Source organism: Vidua chalybeata, chromosome 6 (assembly GCF_026979565.1).
Source record: "Vidua chalybeata isolate OUT-0048 chromosome 6, bVidCha1 merged haplotype, whole genome shotgun sequence".
In the NCBI taxonomy this organism is placed as follows: domain Eukaryota; kingdom Metazoa; phylum Chordata; class Aves; order Passeriformes; family Viduidae; genus Vidua; species Vidua chalybeata.
Window position 1 is genome coordinate 39,831,653 of NC_071535.1, and position 19,808 is coordinate 39,851,460.

Consider the following 19,808-nt stretch of genomic DNA (forward strand, 5'->3'; position numbering starts at 1 on the left):
CCTGTAAATGTGACTCTTTCAGGTTATACCTTCATCTTAATTGACCATATTTCTGTCCTAGGATCAGATCCTTTGAAATGTGTATATAGAACTGACTTCCTCATGTAACTGTTGCTTATGTTGGTCTTGATACCAGGAAACTGGAAGGTGCTGTACCTTGCTGGAACCTTCTTTTGCAAGAATTCCGAAGATGGTCTTTGAGTTAAAAGATCTCTCTGTTTAACTCCTGTTAAACACAACCATGAAAAGAGTTATTTGATGTATGTTCAATGAAGAGCCAATACAGAGGTGACCTGATCAATAAACTATAATTAAATTGCCCGTTTTTGGCAATTCAACAATTGCTTTTGGCAATTTAGCAATTGCTCTTCAATAATTGCTTTTAGAAAAATGAAATTTTGGGGAGAAAAGAGAAACAGTTTTTTTTGTGAATTTGTAACCCCATAATAGAATAGAAAGATCCAGAAGATATGGTTGTCTTTTGTAATGGTAACAGTGTAATGCAAGGTTTCATCTTATCCTTCTCAAGGGCCTGTGCTGGGTCATGTGTACTTCATCATAAGAATAAATTGACTGGAAAACAGAGTCTCTTGAGCTTTTCTGGATAGAACCTATATAGGAAACTTTAGCATTATATTTACAACCAAATAATCTTGGCATAATGTTTTAATTTTAATTATGTTTTTGTGTGTGCTTCTATAATATAGAGAGTGAGTGAAGGAAGTTGGAAGTGAGTACATATTGGGATTTGGGAAGAGCTCTTCCTGTGGTCAGGTAATGAATAAAAAATTCTGAATGGTACTAAATGAACCTGTGCATGTAGCATTCCATGAAGATATTACTATATGATATATGTTACTTGGTACAGTATGTCTAGTAATGGATCCATTTAAAGCAAATCAGAGTTGTGTGTTTTTTTTTTTTTTAAATACCAGTGTTGAATTTTTGATCACCTTTTGAAAGTCTTAGACTTTCATCTACCATCATTGCTGTAAAAAATGAGGCATACTACTAGGATATTTAAAATACATATTCCATTGCATGCTGTTTTTAAAAAGCTTAACTTCTTGTGTATGACTGAAATGAATAAAGATCTTTAAGGTCAACTCTGGATCCAAATTATTTATTTATCTCTGGAACCAGCTGTGTAAATCACAGTGAGATAAACACAGTGTATGAAATTTCTCTTCTATCAATTGTTGCATAGAGAGTTTTTCCTAGGAAAGTCTTATGAAATCAATTAATAAATATTTAGACTATTTATAAGTGGTGTTGTATATAAGTAGGAAGTAGTGGTTCTTCTTATATGTCATTAGGGAACCTTTTTGTAATGTTATATATTTCTGTGAAATAATGGGTAAATGTTTACAACCATAAATTATATGCCAATCACTCTTGTTTTTCAGAAAAAAACTACTAACAATTTAAAAAATATTTTGCTGCATATCTGGTATTTGAAACTTAGTTTCTGAAAATTAGCTAATTTAGCTAATAAACACATCCTGGCATAGTGCAGTAGTAGGATGTTGTGATATTTTTTAATAAGTGTCTGGATACTCTTGTCTGTATTTTCTTCAATATTGCTGTCTTTAATATTGATTTGAAATGTATTTAATAAGTAGATAGCAAAATTTATCTCGCTGTTATATTCTGGTAGTTTTTTTTTTTTTTTAAAGTTCCATTTATTTAAGAAAGCTTACCTCCTGAAAGTTTTAACCTCCTGATGTAAGGAAACTGATGTCCATCACCACTGTGCTTCGGAAAAGTGATGGCTATGTTGTGAAGTAGAATATCTTGCAACCAGGCCTGTAAATATTTTAAACTGCTAAAGAATTCTACTGACGATAGGAAAAGACTTATCATACACTTATATGATATAAGTGTGAATAAACACTTTGGTAGTGAGAGGTAAGATAGCAATGACAGTAGTAATTAGTGGTGCTGCTGTAGGTGAAAATAAAAAGCACAGCATTCTTGTTTAACCTTGGTGTTATAATTTATTGAAGGAATTTATCACTTTGTTTTGTTCTGAAGTTAGAAAGGAGAAATGTTATCACAAAATATTTGGACATCTTCTGAAGGAAATTCAACGTGAACATTCCTTCTGCCCAACAAGCTGTTTAACTTCATCAAGGAAAAGGCTAAGATTTTACTCCAAATAAATGTAGTGGCAGCTGCTAACAGTCTTTATGTCGTTTATGGGGAGTTAATCAACACCTGGAAAGGTGGCTGAACAGACCATAAAACTTATTTTCAACCTCAGGTGATGTTGTTATTATTGCTCATCATCTTAAAAACTGGACACCAATATGTTCATATTAGTATTACATTTCAAATTGGTGCCTTTATGTAAAATCTGAAAACAGCAAATGTATGTGGTCCAAGATTATTTAGGTTTATATCAAATTTGAATTAACTGCGAACAGAGAAGACAGAATTAGAATTGCATCTGAAATACTGTAATAATATTTTGATTCTCATGTCTTTGCAAACAGATGGATGTTTGCAAGTTATAGAGGTTGAGAAAAAGAAGATTGTAAAATACAGGTTATATTGCAGATTTTAAATCTGTAAAATACAGATTGAATTTTGCAGATTTAAAATTTACCATTGTTTACAGATTGTAAAATGCAGTCAGAATTTTGGTGGCTGCTTGATTCAGTCTCTATGAAAGCATATGTATATGCAGCAGTCAAAAGCTGCTGGAGGGCTGGTATATCTGCAAAGATCAATCAAGCATAAGGAATCTGTTCTGAAGAAAGAATTCCAGTGCTTGTTATGTTGGTAGTATTGTGTAGTGATGGATGGAGTGTGGGGAGAAAATCAGTTACCACTTTATCAGTGTTTTTTGTCCAATTTTCAGTTCATGTTTCCCCATGTACTACACTTCTGGGGTATCTACAGCAAACATAAAGAATTTTTAGAATTTAAAACATATAGTTCCCTGAACTTTGAAAACAAGTTTTAGTATTATCTAAATGTACTTTTTTCCCCTCTGACTGACTTGAAATGTGATGCTTTATGATTATATATATTTTAAATGAAGTCTCTGGGTTTTGATGTTTTGGCAATCTAATTCTTTTCCTCTATATAATGTGGTTAGAAAATGGGTGAGGCACTACTGTGCTGAGAATGCAGTGTTGCTATTCTGTGGGCTTTCCCCCTCCAATAAGTGTATTTAGTAAATAGTTAATTTATTTGACATCAGTTACAGAAATGTAAATGAAAAACAAAAAAATGAATAGTTTTCCTCTGAATTGATGATTGGATATTTTTCTGAAAAGATGAGAAATAATTCGGACCAGCTTTTGGAAAATGAAAATGTTTGAAATCACAGAGGTTGCATGGATTTCTGTTTTGTTTCTGAGAATTCTCCTGTTTTGCTTGCAACTGATACTTTGGATGTGTATGGATGCTTCTGTGAATGCTGGTTGCAGGATCAGGATCTAAGTTAAGGGTGCAAAGCAGGAACAGTAAGTCCTTTGAATAGAGAAGGACTTAATTATACCAACAGCAGCAGCATGTGACACCCTGTGAGCACTTTTATTTATTACACGGTTCTGAAAAGTGCGGTCTGCCTGTGTTTTAAGTAGTCCGTATACAGATTAAATGGTGAGGTTCCTAAATTAAAACATGAACACAAAGTGTTCACATAAAAAATACATACAATTACAAAATTTCTTCAATCTTTTCCTAATAGACTGCTTTTTGGAGCCTTTAACTGTGTTTGTCCTAATAATGCTCTGTTAGTTTGTAGAACATAGTGATTACTGCATTTACAAAATTTATTATTGGGATTTTTTAATAAATTTGTTAGGCGGGATGGAAAGCTCTCTGATTAGAACAAAGTTACCGACAGACTGTAATAAGTTTGTTTCTTCTAAGCTCCAATACTGGTCATTTTATAAACTACAGGTAAAATGTTGTGTTTCATGTTTTAGTTTACCATCCAAGCATCTTTCATAACATTTTTTTGTAGAAATGCTTGTGTTGTCTCATCTTTCTCCATTTTCACATGACTGGTCACACGTTGTGACTTCTTTCTATGTTTTACTGCTGCTTTTCATAAAAAGAGTGTGAGAGAAAGCAAGCAATCTTAAAATTTATTTTCTCTATTATATATTTAATCTGTATTAACATTGACATTGGTAAGGCTTAGTTTTGAAAAAGTTTCCTGAAGTACTCCAGCAATATGGGTTTGTTGTGTATCTGCAGAATTCAGCTCTTACTACCTACTTCCAAATGCATGCACATGCACTGTACCATTCCAGCCAACTCCCAAATAATTGCTTTTGAAATTCTTGCAGTAAAAATATTCTCCCTAACTCTGGTGCTTCAGAAGTTCAAGTTCATTTTATTAGGTATCTTAAAGATTCTTAAGAACCGTATCAGAGCTCTATCAGAATGGGCTGAGTTCTGTGGCACTATTTATTTACTGTATTTTGTTGCAATTTTCTTCACTTTTTTTCCTTCACTTACTGAATAGATTTTCAGCAATGACCATGCCTACATAAGATCCAGTCAGAAAAAGTCAGATTTAAGATTAATGTGATCTGAGCATTTGTCTGAGAAGGCTTCCTGTCCTACTCAAATGTCAGTAGCAGTTATCTGTAGAAATGGAAGCAAGCAGCCATGACCTTTCTAGCTTACATTCTGAGCTTCCAGGACTTGGGTTGTTCGAAGACAGATGCAGTATAGTATCCATGGGTAGATTTTTGTAGAAAGAACATCTAAGTCTGCTTTCCTTAACATATCAAATTCTTTAAACTCAAAACATTTTAATTACAGTGAATTTCACAATCTAGTAGCACCTTCTGAAAATCCTAATATTTTATGTCAACTAGGTCTCCCTAATTCCATGCTAATTTAGTTTATAAAACTTAGTCACCTTCTGAGGCATGACATCCCTCAGAAAAACAATGTTCTTTATTTCCCAGTATCTGGTGTTAATTTATGTGCCTGTTGTTTCTGATGAGTATTGTAGTTTCCTACCTGCAAGAATTCTTCTGTCATCTTCTTTGTGAATAAAGATTTCAATTTATGTTCCTTCTAGTAACTGCGAATGCATTTATTTCATTTAACTTTCCTGCTGTGGTCCTGTATTTAATGTGCTGTAATAATCAGCTCAAACATAATTTGCACTTAAAGCATCTGTGTCAAGTGTTTCAGTTCCACTGTGCTTTAAAAATATTTGATATAGCTTTTATGCATGTAAGAATTGACTTCTCAAAACATCTGTAGGCTGTCAATTTAGTATCTTCTAATTAAACTTCATCCCCACCTCTCTCCTTGGTTTATGTGTGTCATAGGAAGCAAAAACTTGGTCATTGATATTTTACAAAGAAGCTTAAATTGTACTCCAAAGACTTTTTTTCTGCTGCTTCTGGTCATGTTACTGGAAGTGATTGTGGAATTGAAGTCACCAGCTCCTTCCCAGCATTTTCTAAAAGACTATCTAGTTTTCTTATAAAATTCTGTCTTTATTCTCAGCAGTCATTTCACCACAGAGCATTTACTAGTGTTAAACAGCTTGTTATCTTATATGGGTGGCATTTTATACTTTACTGTATAACCTGCCTTAGAATCCTTTAGAATCCCTGCTAGTCTCCACATAAGAAGGATGTTAGTATCATCTATTTATGGGACCATTTCTTTACTCAAAATTTTCTTGAGGCTCCCTTGTCTTGGGAGCCTAGAGTGCTCAAAGTATTAAAAAACTTGTTTGTTGTACTTATGTGTAGATGTGGCACTTTAGGATGTGGTTCGGTGGTGAACTTGGCAATGCTGGGGTAACGGTTGGACTACGTATCTTAGCGATCTTCTCCAACCTAAAAAACTTTTATGATTGTATGAGTCTACTTATCTGCCTAGAATATTTTGATTTCAGCAAAACCAACTTCAAAAACCAGTGTTTTGCTTCTTAAGCTCCTCCATACCTACTTCAACGTAGATAATCATGTGAATAATGCAGCATAATGGGGTAGCCCCTGCCTTCTAATCTTCTGCTGCCATTTATTATAATCTTCATTTGCAATTTTCAAGCGAGGGAGCAGACTGATTTTCTTGTTTCATTGTTTCTTTTTGATTTTTGTAATTAACTTGAGGGCTAGAGATGTAGATCCCCTATGCCCCCCTTCCTTGTGGAACTGACCTCTAAATACCATCCAGACTCTCCTTTAAATTACTTGGAAATTCTATCCTGAGAGTCAATTTGGAAAAGCAGGGTTGTTTGCTTTAAAAAGAATAGAAAGTTTCATAAACCAAAAGCCTACTAACTCTGTTTGGGCCTTAGTCAGACTCGAGTAAAAAAGAGTTTGTAGAGTGTGTGTGACTCTTGCAGGAGGTAGCTCAGAACCATGGAGAGCTCTTTTAAATTCCGGTGTGGGGAATAATGGGCATCCTTGATTTTTTTCTTGTTATTGTTGCTAAAATTAGCCTGAGCTATTCAGAAACAAAGGAAACTGAAGGGCTAGAAAAAGCCTACACTGAAAGTAGGCACAAGGCTGTAATACCTGTTATAAAAGAGTAGGTGGAAAAAGCCTAACTTGCAAGTTAAGGAATTGTGAGATACTGCTGTAAAGCAGCTAAACATAGGAGCTGCTGGCTATGATAGTCACATCCTTATTATAATGTGTTCACCATAAAGGAAAATACTGCTTTTCTCACAAATAATGTGAGAAATTATTCTATGAAGGAAATTACTTTCTGTGTGGCTGTGTAGGTTTACTTAGGAAACAGTAAGAATAACACAATTTTAGTTTTTTCCTACAAGTGCTTGACTTTCAAATTGATTCAAATGGTGATTTAAAATCCTGCATTTTGTTACTTATTATCAATCTGAAATACTTGAATGGGATTTCACTAGAATTACCTTTGAGAACTTATGCAAATTTAGCTTTTAAGTATTTTTTTACTCTAAAGTATTAATATTGCTTTAATAATTACAGACCTTACATGGAAAATAGATTTAAAATCTTATTTTTAGAATGTTTATCTTATAAAATAAAGTATTTGGTAAAAAAAAAATCAAGTTTACTTTAATTGCTGTAGAAAAAGTTATATATATCTGGGCACAGAGACACAAAAATGCCATCTTACAAATAAAAGAAAATAGCTAACTGATTAAAGCTGATAGTTGCTAACACTCTCCATGGTTTGACAGCAAATTTATGCATAAGAGATAGTTGTTATAAATAAAAATGAGAATTCTGATTAACAGTGTAAACTTAATGTATTAAGTTTAAAAGGACATAAAAGGAGCTAAGCAAGAAGCTAATACTTTCAAAGGTGTTTTAAACTCACCTGTCATTTTTCCTTAATAATGTGTCATGCCGATTTTGAGAGGAAAAGGCATTGGCAGCATTATGTGAAGTTTTGACTTGCAACTTCATAGCTCTGTTTTATTCTTAGCCTTACTATTGTACAAAGTGCTTTGAGTTTTTCAGTCCCTTCACTTTTAAATAAATGGATAGATCTTAGATCAGTGGTACACTTGAGCCATGGTGATGGTGAGGATCACATGCAGAAAGCAATCAACTTTCGGTGGCATGGAGCTCTACAAAAGCTGTAAACCAGTGTAAATTAGACAGCATGAACCTATATGCTAATGCAAGTAAATTGCTACTTGAATTAGCTCATTAGGTGCCTTTTTTGGTGCTTTTTAGTGTGTAAAGTTCTGTATCCCAAGTAAAAGGAAACTGGAGTGCCAAGGGAAATTTTTGCAGGCAAAGAGTTGCATATTTTGGCACAGTGGAATTAATGTTAAGGTAGATACTTCTTTATCATATGGCAATATTACTATTTGCAATCCCCAGTAAAATTTGTCTTGCTCTAATAAAAGTACTGCATAAAACATGGTTCAATTTGGACTAGGAAATGGTGATAAAAAAGCAAGTCTGATTATTTAGTTAATGATCCCATTTGACATTCTTTCCCTGATGTGGCCCACTCAAAACTGTATCTGGCATTTCTGTCAAATCACCCAGTCTCCAAGCCTGTCAAATATAAGAAGAAAGTCTTGCAGCTCAGTTCTGTCACTGTTTTTTTTTTCCAGCATCTGAATATCGTATAGCTTTCATTATGCTTTGATATTGCAAAACCTCCTGGTTGCAAATATCACTTCAGTTTACTTATGGCTGCCAAGTGTCATGCATTTTTGCATAACTATTATAAAGTCAGCAGCTCTCTCATCTGCCTGTTTTTCATCTTGATTTATAAACATCCAGCTGAGTTGTGAACAGACTGATGTTAAGTTCCCTGGTTATTAGATTTTTGCATGTTGCTTTGATGCCAGCCAAAAGAGAAAAGATCTTACCTCTGATCTTGCTTCTGATGTTTGCAGCCATTAAGGAATGACACAGGGAAGCAAGTGGAAAAGAAAAGAAAGTTTAGTGGAGCGCTTCAGCAGAAACAAGAATGGAAAAATCAAATATTACCTTAAGGTTGTGCATTGTTTTTTTCTCCCTCTCTGTTCCTTTCCCAAGGCATACAGATTATTCTACTGATAGGGAGCTGCAGTTTCCCCAAGAAGAGGCGCTGTACTTTGGTCCCAGATGAGCACTGAAACAGGAGGCAAATGTTCTATTAAGTTCTGTTAAGAAAGTGATGCACCATTTCTGTTTGTTAACTCTCAAATGACTAATGCAGGGCAGAAAGCCTATTCTGTTCAGCTTCTTGATTCTACTACTGTATATTTTTGAAAGCATTTTTGGTACTTTAATTAAAAGGGAATAAGCAATTGGGAATCCTTTACTTAATGAAATAATCTGTTTCAGTGGCTGTTTCTTTTATCTGTTTTGCACGTGTTTAGGAACTACTTTCTACTACCTCATGAGCCAAATTTACCCAGGTGGAACTCCTAATCCCCAGAGTTTGTTATGTGTTTATTCACAAGTGTAAGAAACAATTAAATGTCACAAATTCTTTCTTTTTATAACACATAAGTTGTATGTCCTTCTAACTTCCATAGTCTGTTCTTTTACTTCATTGCTTCCAAAGATTCTCTTCCTGTTTTTTTTTTTTTTGGAATAAGGCTTCTGCAACGATTATCAGTAGATTATTAACTTACTACTGTGGAGGAAGATCATGCTTAATATTAGAGGTTTGAATTTTTATTATTCATCAACTGTGGTTTTCTTAGAATAGGGTTCTATGGAGTCAATACAGTGAGTAAACAAGAGAAAATAAACCTTTACTATCATGTGATTGTCCTGTTCATTTTCTGAGGTAATTTTTATCTTACAAAGACATTTCATTAGTTCAGATTAAACAAAGGTAACTTCTCACTTCACTGTGTTTCTGGTTAATGTATTATCTTAGTAGTTAAAAAGGACTGTAAAAGTGAAGACTGCTTTATCCATTGCTTATTAAAATGAGTCCATGTATGTAACTTCCTTGGAGGAGTGCATTGTTCCTGTAATTGTTCCTCTGTTGACTTCTTAATCATTTTAAATGAAGAATCACCTATAATTTTTTTCTGTTTGACAGAAAATCTTGTATATATTTGGCAAGTACGCTGCTGTTTTTCTTTCAAGGTACAATTTCCTCTTTTGTTAAAAAAAAAAAAGGAGAAATTACTATATCTTTTTTGAAGCTTTCAAATGTAATATTTTACAAGAATTATGAGCACTTACATTTATTACAGTATCTAATATGGAGTGTTTATTATTTTCAAACTGTATTTGTTACTGTTGATATACTTTTGATTCTTTTATCTAGTTTAGAAAAGTAATTACTTCTGATTAGATTCTTAACTGCTGATAAACTCTTTCAAGGTTGGTGTTCTATGTATAGCTTTAGCTTAAAAGCCCCCAAGTGCTGTGTGTATGGACTTCTGTGAGCCAGTGCTGTTGTGATAACTGAACCTTTAGGTGTTCATGTAGCATAATTTTGAGGAATATTTGGTCTCTGATACTAAAAGTACCTAAATTGGAGTTTGGATAGTTTGTTTTTCATCTCTGACCAGAAGCTATGTAGTTGAAGTAGAATTAGTACTTAACTCAATTGTGTTTTTTGTCATTCTCTGTGTCTGCGCTTTAGGGTTTTTTCTTCCGGTAGAAATAAATTTAGTAACTATAGGGGCATAGGACCCTGAATTTGCCACAATTTTTATGTGGTTCACCTTAGGTGTTCTCCATGTAATTAGCTCCTCAAAGGAAACCAAATGTTTTTTAATTGAAAAAGTGCTCAGTTTTATTAGAGTAACAGGATAATTAACTCTTTAGGTTTTGCAGACTCAGTGAATAGCGAAGAAAGAAGAAAAGGAAAAAAAAAATTTACAAGGTTTTCTCTACCCACATTATCATTTTGAGTGCACTGTTGCTTCTACTTGCTCACAGTTCATTCAGTGCCTTTAAGCCTTGAACTGCATGAAGAAAGTTTATGTTTCTTTGGAAGATAGCAAGAATTTCCTTGAAATTTTGGAAGTTGTATTCTTTCGCTATGTAATACTTTTAAAGACCTGTTCAACTTATTTGTATTTTGTTTTCTCCAAATTTCCAGATCTGTGATTTTTCCAGTGATTATTCTAGTGACTTTTAAAATTCTGATTGAAAGAAAGTTCTTTCCAAGATTTCCTTAACATATTCATAATTTTTATAAATGATAAAAATACATAAATGATAAAATATATGAAAGAATATATGAATAGTCTTCTATTATTTTTATTAAAATTAAAGTTAAATATTCTATCTTGGATTTTTTTTCCATTTCAAAGTTTTGCCTGATATTTTGAACAGGGAGTAATGCTTTAGAGATGGGTAAACAATTATTTGACAAAACTGCTAAACGGCTGAACTACTTTCATTGATTATGCAGATTTATATATTTCATTCAACATGTATAACATCTTTCAGCTGCAAATTTGATGGTATCTGTAAATATTAATGAGTCAACTTCAAACATAATTTTGAAGTTGGCAAATATTAACAAGGGAAATTGGGGCCTGGTGAAACTGACTTGTAAAATGTACTCATAAAATCAATACAGAGCCTAAAATATTCTTCAATTTAATTATTTGGTTGCCAGATCACATTGTATCTTAATCTAGATATAATGAAAGATGGTAGTTAAAAAATATTCTGATTGAGTGATTGATCTTTGTGGATAATCTGTGATTAGCTAAATAACAAGCAGAAAATGTGGTATTTTAAAAGAAAACTGATTCTTTCTCACTGTTATGATGAAGAGTAAATCAAAAGGAAGTTGTTCTTACAGAATGTGGAATTAAAGGGATTTTTTTTTTCTTTCAAACAGTTACTAATCTCACTGACTGCTGGAATAGTGGAATTACATGTTAACCTCCAACCTCCATGATGCAGTTGTGTTTTTTTCCTTCTGTCATGGACAGCGTAAGTCATTCTTCATACGTATTACGAAGTTAGGATTTTTTAAAATGTACTGCTGTTTATGTGACTGATAAAATACATTGTATGTTTGCATGTTTTGTCTTTTAGAATAATATTTTTTACACACCAAAAGCTGTAAAAGTTATTTTATTTCATGGAATCACATCATAGCTGGCTTTAGAAAGTTTCTTTGGGGATCTTTTAGCTCAACACCAGTGATCAAAGTAGGGTTGATTGGAGTGCATTGCTTGGGTCTGTGCTCAGCCTCCTGGGATGGAGACTTCACTGACACTTTTTGCTGCACTTTCACCAGTGTGACCATGTGATGCTCTAAATACAAGGAATTTAATCCAATGTGACATGTTGTATAAAATAAGCTATCATGGGAACTTTTAATAATGAACTGGTTTTTTGATCATGAAAATTGAATAACTAGCAATTGTCCTGCAGATTTATTTTTCTAGATATTTTGAATCAATCTTTTCTACTTTCTTCTTTTTTTGAAAAATTTTGCATCAAACATTTGTACTTATTATAACCACTTTTTTTTTTTTTTTTGTGGAATCATTGCCATCAACATCTGATTTATTTATTGATGTGAAACTTCCTAAGTATGTGGGTTTTGATTTGGTGGGCTTTTTTTGTTTGTTTTGGCTTCGTTTTTGTTTTGGTTTTGTTTCTGGTTTTTTTCTTAATGGTGGATATTTAGACTTGTGGAGGATAAAAATCCAGAAATTACCTGAGTAATTTGTACCATTTTGAACAGCAAGGAGGTAATGTAAAGGAATATAATAAAATAGAAAGTAATATTAGAAATTCTTTTGGGTTGAAAGAACTAAGACCTTGTTCAGTGCTTCGAATATTATTATTCTTGATAACAACTCAGGTATTTGTGGTAGTTAGGGATCATTGATGGAGGAGGAGGAGGCTTATAGGAAATAATTGCATACATTCCTTAATTACTTTTGTACATGATTCTGATTGAACTTAGGCTTGTGAGGGAAATTGCACTTACTATTCTCTCAGCTTCAGTTTTTCTCCTACACACCACCTTAAGAACTTGAAAAAGCAGTAGCCACCTTGGTTTGGTGATCTCTGTCGTGTCTTCACTGATCATCAGTCTTTTAGGGAATTTATTGCTACTTTGGTTGCAAATGCAGGAACTCTTGAGCTGTTGATGATCTCTCACTTTGTATTCTACATGTGTTCAACCTGTTGATTTATTTTAGTTGCATCAGTAAATATTGAATTCCTAAAGGAAGAATAAATTTGGCACAAGATTACTAATTGGTCATTCTGAATATTTGTCTATTTATTCCGCTGCCTCCGATTTTGAAGATGTTTTTCAAATTTTTGCAAAGTTGTTTTCAGGTATAAAATGTTATGCAGTTAGATTGAAAATAGTTTGTGTGCTGCTCAGCTGAGCATTTTACATCAAATACACACTATAGGCTCCAAAATAATACCAGAATCTTCCCCTACGTTCCCCTGCTTTGAATGTTTTGTCTGTATTATAATATATATTGTGCTAAAACTACTAAATGAACCTTCAGATGACTCTTCTCAAGTTGATAATCTTGCTTTTAGACTCAAGATTTTAATTCCTCAAGTCCCAGCAATTTACCTTTTTCATAATCTCTGTAAGTCTGAAAAATCATCGATCTTCTACATTCAGTGACAGAACCTCTTCAGCAAGATTGCAGGAAGGATAAATCACATCATGTCTTTCTCCAAAGCTTGCTCTGATTGGTTAAGATTTTTTTTTCTAACTAAATGAGTGGGCCTGCAGCTTTCACACAGTTAAGGAAGTCCCTCAGTACAATCTCTTCCTTCTCAAATGTTTAATTTGAGAGTAATCTGCAGATTGTATCAGATGTATAGACTGTATTTATTAATGTACAATTAAAAAGGATTATATGAAGAGAATAGCATGCAAATTGCTCAGAGCAATCTGTACAGATATAAAATTAGACTTTTACAGAGAGAAACACTAGTAAAGAGGGAGTTGTGGATGTTCAAGTAAGTGAGCGAGTCTAATGATTATATCTACTTATGGCCTCTGATATATGTGAATAGAAGTTAAGAAAAAAGAAGTAAATTCCTGCAATAATTAAGTATATATATGGAATACTATGAATTTTATGTCCTTGTTCCAGAAAAAAAGAGGAAGTGGATAGTTTTTATGGGGAGAAATAATATAACTAAACCAGTGAGCTTGACTAGGAAACTAAATGAACATAATTTTGGATACTTTTAGAACACAAACATTAATACATACTCTGTCAATGGGTTTCTGTTCTCTGGTTGAAGAAAACAATAGATATAATTTGTATGTTAATAAAGGTAATTAAAAAGTTATAGATGAATGAAATGCTTTCCAAATTGTTTCCAGTCATGATTCTAAAAATGTTTGCAACTTAATGGGAAAAGGTCTCTTGGGATTGATATATATGAATGCTGGAACTAGAAATAATTACCAGTCCTGGCTTGATCGCAGTAGTAGCAAAGCATGGAGAAAAATTTCAAAGAAATGATGGTTAACAAAGTAGAGGTAGATATAAATGGGAAATTAGATAAATGCAGCATGGATTTGTTATCAAAGATTTTTTGATCTGTATTATTTTGGGTTTACTTACTAACTGTTTCAATGGGGTCAATTTTGCAATGAAACACAGTTGGGGAGATAATGTGGATGTATCCCTTTCAGCATTTCTTGGCACACTGAAAGTTCTATATTGAGTGAGAGAAATTGTAGATGAAAAATAGAATCATTTGTTGGAAAAGGAAGTAGCTGAGGGGTTGAAGTGACAGGGACTTGTGCTGCAAGGAAGAGTATCAGCCTGGAGGAGAGACCCTATTAGTGCAGTGGATTACATGTGTTATTCATCTTGAATGTCTTCAGTAGTGACAGTGTCACAACAATATAATAGTTTATAATGAAATATAGGCCACAAAATAGAGGAGGGTTCTAATGGAATCAGAAAAATGTACAAGAGTTTTTTACTCTTGGTATTCTGCAGTGGTAGAATGGGATAAAGTGTAATAACATAAAAAGAATGAAAAGTAAGAATTTCTGTATATAAGATAGGAGCTTATAAATTTGAAGAGAGATAGATGCAAAAAGATTTGAATGTATTATGTCCTTGTAAAATGGTTGCTGACTGCCAGAGCAATGCAGCCACGAAAAGAGAAATCTTGTTTTGGGATACATCACACTAGGCAGGTCCAAGAGAGAAAAGCAAGTATTTGGTTCGTATGAAACACCAGCAATGCCTTGTGTTATATGCAGAATTCTGATTCAATTACTCTGTCAGTCTTCATAAAGAATGCACTGCATACACCATGAATAATATTTGTAAGGTTTGCTTATTTTTATCAAACACTACAGAAGGATTTACTTGTTACTTCTGTCCTTTGATCCTTAGTTTTATTTTAATATCCTAAAAGGATTATTTCCTTAGGCTCTAATCCTTTGTCAGAGGCTGTGCCATCACATTATTCGTAAATAGGAACTGGAATCAGAAAGTTGGTTTTAATTTTCATTTTTATGAGAGCACAACAGGCTAACATTACTTAGAGTACAATGCTTTCCTAAGAAGTTAATTTTTGTTAGTGAAATCTTAAAAATTCTAGTTTAAGTTTACTTTTAAGGGAAACAAATAATGTTCTGAGAGTTCAAACTAAGTTGTATGTCTGGTGTAACATGCTTTTTGAGTGTTTCACAGTTAGTGGTAAGTCACCGTGGTAGCTCTTAGAGTGTAATGAGTTTCATGTTTTGTACATTGTACAATTTTAGGTGATGTACATGCCTTAAATATAGTCCTGTATATGTTAGCTGTAGTGATGTGTGTGTTTTACTTCTTGAGTAATTTTCTCCTTTTCAGCTTACATAAGGTACACTTTTTTCCTAGGCCAGTAGGTGGTTGAGCCAAAAGTAGACTTGCTTAGTTTGCTTTGAATTTAATCTAAAATAACTTGAAACTGTACATTGCCAAGAAAAATCATAATGCTATTCTGGGGCCATAATTCTGTAGGAAGCAAAAATACACCAGGAGAAAATACACACTGCGTCACTGAATTTACTATTGAAAGCATGTTTTGAAATAGTACATTAAAAAGAACATTATTTAAGCCATAGCTGTCCTTTCATTTGAAATTATATAGTATTCAGCTATTCAATATTTTAATTCTTAAGCATCTTTTAAAGCTTTAAAATAACTTGAAGGCTTTATGGGAGCAAGATGAAGAAAGGTAGTATGGATTAATTTTTTTTTTTTTTGATTAATCATTTTTGCTATAGCAAAATAACTTCAACATGGATGCACATTATTTCTCATGAAGATATTGGTGCTACGCTTCAGTCACTTTTTTTAGTTATCATTTTAATCAAGTCTCTTTAGTGTTTCATTTAGTTGTTTTCACTTAGTCATTCAGTGCATTCCATTGCAGCAATGTTGTTTTTTGACCAAATTTTTCCTGTTAATTTGGCAACAAAACATTTTCACATTCTTACAATCAACTGTGGCTTACATTTCTAGTATGCACAGTTTGATTTCCCAATTAAGGCTTGAAGCAGACCCTTATTTTAGGTAAATATTCTATCTCCTCTTCATGAAGTCTAAATAAGTTCGTGACACTAACCAGATTTTCTGTGCTATGCACTTACAATAAATAAATTTTAACTCGAGTTCCTTTCTCACAGTGTTATTTTTCATTCAACTGATGCATTGAACATTATGTATTCCCAATGATTTATGGTAGCCACTACTTAGCAGAACTATTTTGTTTCATTAGATAATGCTGCACATTTTGTAGTGACTTTTTATAATAAACCTACAAGATTAAATTAAACCTGAAAAATAGCTTACTGTACATGATGCTTTCAACTCAGCATTTGCTTTTAATGTTATTTCATTCTTGTTGTACAAAACTTTTTCCTGATATTGGTTTGATGTCTTGAGTAGCTGAAGTAACAAATCAATTTGTAAGGAGTGATAGAGAACTTCTACATTTAAAACCAAAAAGCATTCATTTTAATCAACATCAGTGTGCTATTTATTTCTCATTATGTTGAGAAAATATTATAGCTGTCTGTAGTCTCTTGATCTTCTCTTTTAGGGAACCAGGAGATCTTTTAAATTTGTATATGGAAGATTTTGTACTGTTAATGTCATACCAAATTGCTTTATTTCAGGGCAGCTAAAAGTTGTGTCTTTATAAGCATACACTCAGGAATGAGTGAAGATTACCAGTTTCACTGTGGCATCTGCAGTCCCACACTGATACTGGCATTAAAGCTGCCTTTGATTTACTATACTGATGTGAGCTGCTGCTTGTACTGAGCTTTGCCTTTCCATCCGTGCCTAGCACCTGTGACTGGGATTTCTGTGGTTGGTAGTTGGGCTCTTGTAAATGGGAAATTATTTACCTGAGGGATCAGGTTGAAAAACCCTCTTAACTGTGCGTAGTGATGAAATTTGTTAAGAAAATTAGCTTGAAAGATTGCTCTAGAGCTGCTGGGGAGAATAGAGGAACACATTCTTTTTCATTCCATATATTCAGGGTAAGCCTTTTGAAAGAGAGTTTTTTTTTTTTACATTATTTTAGAGAGTAACGTTGTAAGAATGTAGTCAACCATTCTCAGGATCCCCTAGAAAGGAAACAAGAACTAATCTAAAATTGAAGGGAAAAGATTACCTAATTACCAATATACTATGTGATGTATTTATGCCCTAGAAAATGCAAGGGTATGGGTAAATCTAATCAAATATAAGACAAGAAATTATGGAATATCTCAGGGGATAATTAACTACTAAATTAAAATTCATGGCTTTCTCTGGTAAAATAAAAGTAACATAATATTCTTAGATAAAGGACCTTCACTATATAATTATAACATAAATTTATAATAACACTAACAACTGCTATTTAGGTATTTTTTGTCTCCTGCTTAATAAAATATATTTATTGGTACTGCTCTGCCCCACCTTTTAGGTTTGGTGGAATCTTATTTAGATATTCAGTGTCAGATGGTATTAATAACCATGTTATGATCCCTGACAGGTTTGAATTGCTGCATTTGTGGGCTGCTGCTGCGGGTTTTTTTACTAACTTAAGGCTCAGTTTTGGCAGTCTTGAATTTAGTTTACAGTATGAAACCTCATAAACAGCTGTAGAAAATAAAACAAGTATAAATATTGGCATTACATCTTGACTTTCTGTCAGGCAGATAGCTGTGGCATACGTCTGCATGTGGAGATCTTTCAGAAACCTGAGACAAGCTATAAAGATGGAACAGTTTCAAAAATGTGATGATTTTTCCTTTGTTTTGATTTATATAAAGACCTTGTGTAAACTTTGAAATAATGAATCACAGAATGGTTTGGTTGGAAGGAACCTGAAAGATCATCTAGTACCAACTGCCCTGCCATGAGCAGGGATGCCACTAGATCAGGTTGCTCAAAGTCCCATCCAGCCTGGCTTTGAACTCTTCCAGGGAGGGCACATCCAGGGATCCTGGATATCTCATCCCTGGAATGTCAAATACTTTAACAAAATGTCAAATACGTGGACATTTTGCATTTCCAGAACAGTATCAAATAAAAGAATTGGTGTGAAAGCCACATTACATTACAAAGTTGATAGCTAAGTGCTGTTGGAAATTAATTGTGTATAATCGTGTATAATTATATACATCACATTTGAGATACAGGCTTTTTAATGTTTTTTTCAGAATGTTCTTCCTATTCATTCAGCTAGTTTGGCATCTGTACTTTATATTTAACTCTACTGTGACCTAACTTATGAAAAGAACAATGACATCTTCAGAGATTGATAGAAGTCTAATAAAACCTGTGAGGACTTTGTTGTGTTTAGCCAAATGCTGAACTGATATTTCATAGAATTACCGATCACAGCTAAAGCCCATTCCTAATAGGCCTCAAAGGTCATCTATACACAACTCTACACACTGCTGAGCTAATTGTTTCCCCATTTTTTATTTTTTCCTCATTAAACATCTTGATGACCTCCAGATCATTGCTATTAGACTTTTTCACCTCATGTTTCACCTTGTTTTCCAAACACTTATGAATATGTCAAGTTGTACGGAGTCTGCCATGGGTGCAGAGAGGTCCCTGCTCACTCTTTCAATTCAAACTGGTTGTCTGGTCTTACTGTACATGTCTTCTCTTCTAATGGGATTGGGGCTCCCATGATGATCTTTCTTCTTCCATTCAGTTTAGGTGTTTTGGAACAATTTGGGGATCAAATTCAACAATTTGTTGAATGTCATTTGAAAATCCACATTGACCAAATCAATTATGTAACAATTAGAACTGGTTCTGTCTTGTCTGTGTGTTTGTTTGCATCTTCAAAAGAACTTGAATAAATTTGTGTACTAGAAAGTAATGTTAGTATTTGAAAAATAAGGTTAGTACTTTTTTACTTTGATTACTTTCATCCTTTTTTTTTTGCAGATTTATTTAATCTTATTATTTCTGCCAGTTTGGCTGACATGAATATATTTTTTCCTGGCTTGTAATTGCAGGGTTCCCTGCTGTAGCTCTTAGAAATAATTCAGTTTACTTTTTAAATTTTCCATTCCAAAGTTGTTATGAGTAAGAGGTTGCACACCTCTGTTAATAATTAAACTGTTGCATTCTTTAACTTTAGAACTGTTGGAAGAATACCATCTGTTCCTGATGACTTGTTCTATCAATTTTGTGGATTTTTGATTGTCTGATCTACAAACACTGTTGTTTGAGACAGACCAACACTGCTTCTGATAAAGAAGATACCTGATTTGTGAGTCTGCTTAAGCTCATATTTTATGAAAAACAGATTGCAAAAGAAAGGTCAATATTTTGCTTGCAAGGTACTCTATAAACAATTGTGTCCCATCTTACTGGTCAGAAGTGGATTTTTTTTTTTATTGCCTCTTTTAAACATATATAAACTACCCCTCTTCTCAAGATAACTTGAGAAATTTTTCAGCATTTTCAAGGTTTGAGTTATTGTATCTGGAAGTGTGTGCTCCAGGCATATTTCCATAGCTAGGTGAGTTTGGAAGTTATTGGAATTTGGGAAGATTTTGCTCTAGACTTTAAATTAGTTGGAACTCAATAAAATAAGTAAATTAAATTAAAAAGAAGTTAAGGTGAAAGAAGGATCAAACAGAAAAGAATAATTTGGGTGAAGGTAGATGTGGATGGTATCTCAGAGGGAATACCATGGATTTAGAGATTTGAGAATTCAAAAAATGGGTTACTTTGAAAATTGAGTTAGAATGGCATATATGTAACCTTTAAAAAAGGTAGAAATGTTACATTGCTGAGAAAGGGGAAGAGAGGGGAGAAGTACTTAAAAAAGACTCTGAACATGCTGTCAGTTAAAATTTGATCTAGATAGTTAAGGAAATTTGTTCCCTAGTAGAATGGTATTTTGCCAAGTAGAAAATGAAGT

At 33.3% G+C, this 19,808-nt stretch overlaps 1 protein-coding gene across 5 annotated transcripts in view; it reads left to right on the forward strand.

Moving 5' to 3' along the window:
- The window catches only part of FUT8 (fucosyltransferase 8), a 97,975-nt gene that overhangs the window by 31,309 nt on the left and 46,858 nt on the right, over positions 1 to 19,808 (forward strand). For 2 of the 5 annotated variants that reach the window (XM_053946275.1, XM_053946279.1), the window contains exons 3-6: positions 708 to 774; positions 9,487 to 9,533; positions 11,254 to 11,348; positions 19,020 to 19,151. The gene's annotated coding sequence lies outside the window, so the exon portion shown is untranslated. Of the gene's footprint in view, positions 1 to 707; positions 775 to 9,486; positions 9,534 to 11,253; positions 11,349 to 19,019; positions 19,152 to 19,185; positions 19,222 to 19,808 lie in introns of those variants that run through there. The other 3 variants (XM_053946277.1, XM_053946276.1, XM_053946278.1) reach the window with 2 other exon arrangements.